We start from the raw sequence: 3,609 nt of genomic DNA on the forward strand, positions 1-3,609 counted from the left end.
AAAACATAGTGAAGTCGTCACCGTTCGAGCGAGCTATCACAACTACAAGCTCTCACCCCCATCAGCTTCTCCGAGAAACAGAAACTCACCCTTTACTTTGCACGCCTGAGTTAGGGTCAGATTTCCCGAGGTCGCATCACCATTTACTTTACTTGATTGGTATGTCAGCATTTCCTGCAGCATCCAAGCCAACAGCTTACGGAGAAATCGTTTGTCGTAGTCTACAGGTAATTTAAAGCCTTTGCACTTTGTTCTTGAGCCCACACAATTGCCTGTGGTCCTATCCCGCCAAGATTGCTCCATTTTGGCACCTATATTCATCAATCTCTTTGCAGCACCCCATTTTCTCTCCTCATCCAGGTGCCTCTTTTCTTCACCCCAGGCCCTATATTCCTCACTTGTTAGCACCAAGTCCAAGCTATTTGTCTCCTTAGCTTGCTCATCGTTTGTGCTGGTCTGCTGCTCCATGCTACATCCCTCTTTGCTTTCAGCATGGTTCCTAAGCTCCTCTATTGCTAGATTTGGGCCAACACCCTGATGCCAAATCAGGCAGATTAGCTGGGAGTATGCTGCCCCTATAGTATCTCATTGAAAACATTAGCAGGAAGTTGAGTCTGAGGGGAGAATGAAAAGAGAATACGCGCCTTCAACAATTGCGCAGAGTGGCAAGGGGGATAAAGAAGAGGGTGATGGGCAGAGAGCAAAGGGTGAGAGCAGATGATGGATGTTCCCTCAGCGCTGACAATAGAAGTGTGCAAAGACAGTCAACTCATATGCACACACCATACCAGGCTGGTAGGTTGTAGTACACCCCTTCACTTTCATGTTACTTATCATCGGCAGTCTACTCCAATGTCAACCCTGAGCAGGACAAGAGACGGCCTTGCAAGTGACTATTAATCGAGGAGGAGGGTTTTCCCTGGAAACAGTGCGTTGTCCAATTGCATGACACAGTTGATCTGGTTAGAAGCTGCCAAATGGATGCAAGGGTTGATGCCACTACTGCTAGTCTAATGTATGTTAGTGCAGACACTCAGGCATTACCTTCAATACTGCAATCTGTCACCCCCACTCGGACCCATTATGAAACATCTGGCCGAAAAGACCATGTAGATAAACAAAGATTAGAGCATGAGATAAGAACCAAGAAAGGAGTACATGTCAGTGTGCATATCTACACCCTTCAGCTCATTGAGAAACAAGCAGAAATATGCCATATAAATTACACCTAGCACAGGTGCTCTCTCATACCCAGGCAGTTTACAACAGGCCTGAGGACAGGACAAGCACTAGGACAGCAAACACTATGAACCTCATGCCATCGGTGTGCGCACCTTGACACTCTAGCTGGCAACCTTCATATGCAGGCTCGTTTTCCACAATATGATGCTCGGGGTACAGCACATAACTGCCTAGAATAAGATCACATTACCAGGTCCATGTCGCCTCAAATTATGCAACATCTTCCTCAAGTCTCAACAGGTTCATCACACCCCTTCCAAAACCCACAGTGAGCGCTGAGAAGCCTCTCTTGCAGACTTCTTGCAGGAATATATTGTGCTGATCAGCTAGATGCTCATTGTTCTGTCAGATTTCACACATAAGCCCATGCTCCCCATATGCAGTTCAGGCACTCTGTTTTATGCTCCCTAAGGTGCCTTAAGAAAGGAAGCAGACCTGGGACCTTCTCCACGGTTCAAATCTTGCCCACACTTCAGATAATGCCCACAAGCAATTAAGGTCTAGACTAGCTGCTGCTGTAAAGTTGACCTTCTTTGAGGCCTACAGTCAGATTAATTCCACACACACACAGGTATTCGAAGGGAAATCATAAATTTGTAAGTCTATTGCAATTATATATGCCCTGCAATTGTTCTTACAATGATTGCTTTACAGTCAAAATGTTGTACCCAGCAAGCTATTCACTGCTCCCACTACTGAGAAGACATGGGCTGTATATGCTCTCACTGAGCTTCGGTTTCTCTGGATGGCCATTCAAATTGCAAAGTATCCAGCAATGATAGTTGGATTGCCTCTATAGCAATTTGACCAGAAGCAAATGGCATCTTTACTTGAACTTTATGATGTCTTGCTGCTAGCACATAAATTTTCCCCTTTCCAGGCACAAATTGCTGTTTGTCAAGCTTTGCACTGCTTATATTTTCCTACTAGCAGCACTGCCTCAGTTCAAAACATGTTTTATTCCCCTGTTATGGCCTATCTCACATGCAATCTGGTGACGAATGATGAACAGTTTACTCAAGTTGTTGCTGTTCCTCCTCTTATTGCAAGAGTCCAATTCAGAATGCAGCTTCGTAGACTCCATCACATCCTATCTACTATTCCTAGCGATCTCAATGAAGAGATGTACTGTCAGCACTGGTTTGAGTAAGTGGTAAATTGATTAATAATGGGAGTTTTTATTAATCTCTTGGATTACCTAGTTTATCAGTGAAGACATTTTGTGCTATCTACCTCAAAGAAGATGGTTTATCTCCATTTGCCACAGTTTGAGACTGAATGCAAAACTTCACAGGAATTGTGTTGAAGACTCCTAGGCCGTATACTATTTCATGGCCTCAGGCCGATGTGATCAGAATTTCAGACAGGTTCATTGATCTCAGCTGCTACAAAGGGTTTCTTCTGTCCAGATTGGACATTCTAGAAACTTTCATTGAAAGCAGAGTTTTGCTTGGCCTTGATACTGCAGCTTTGAGTATCAAGACCAACTTTGATAATACAGAGGAGGATTTAGATGCCAAGACATTGGGCCATAGAGTTTTGGCTCCTTCTGCATCTACCCTGGACAACCCAGATTCAGATGCATTCATTAGAAGGGTTGTATCTGGTTCAGGTGGTCTGGGAAAAGTATGCAAGGAGGCTGTTATATAGGATACTCAGAAAGTGTTGCTACTAGACAAACCATGTTATAGTATACCATGTAGATGCTCCTTGGTATATCTACCTCATTATACTAATAGGAAAACTAACATTCTAACAATCACATTGCATTCCCTATGTATGGAATATACATATTATGCATCTTCTACTATGACATACAAGCAAAAACCTATGACATACTTGACAAGACATGTTATGGGTATGCCATGTAGGTGCTTCTCGGCAAATCCACCTTGTTATACTAATAGGAAAACCAATATTCTGATAATCAGATCATATTCCCCATGTACGGAAGATGCATATTATGCATCTTCTACTATGACATATGAACATAAACCTATGACATACTCAAAAAAACATGTTTTGAGTATGCTATGGGTGTTAGGAGACCTAATGACTGAGGATCAAGAGTTCAACTGGTTAACTGTTACTAGGACTTTATACACGCTATAGTCCTACACTGAGACTGGAGTTGTAAACTGAGCTGCTATAGCTGATAGTGATTTGAGAGTGTATACTGGTTGAAGCAAAGCTTCAGACTGAGACTAAGACTTGAATAGACAACTGAGTCTATTACTAGAGGACTGTCCCTATGAAGTGTATGTAGGGAACAAGAGGACAAAACTAAATAACAGAGTAGCCAAAGTAGTGCTACTTAAATAGGGCAGGGCAAATAGAGTTTAATAAGTATGAAACACTGAGTTGGAT

Source organism: Fibroporia radiculosa (assembly GCF_000313525.1).
Source record: "Fibroporia radiculosa TFFH 294 genomic supercontigs, scaffold17521, whole genome shotgun sequence".
NCBI lineage: Eukaryota > Fungi > Basidiomycota > Agaricomycetes > Polyporales > Fibroporiaceae > Fibroporia > Fibroporia radiculosa.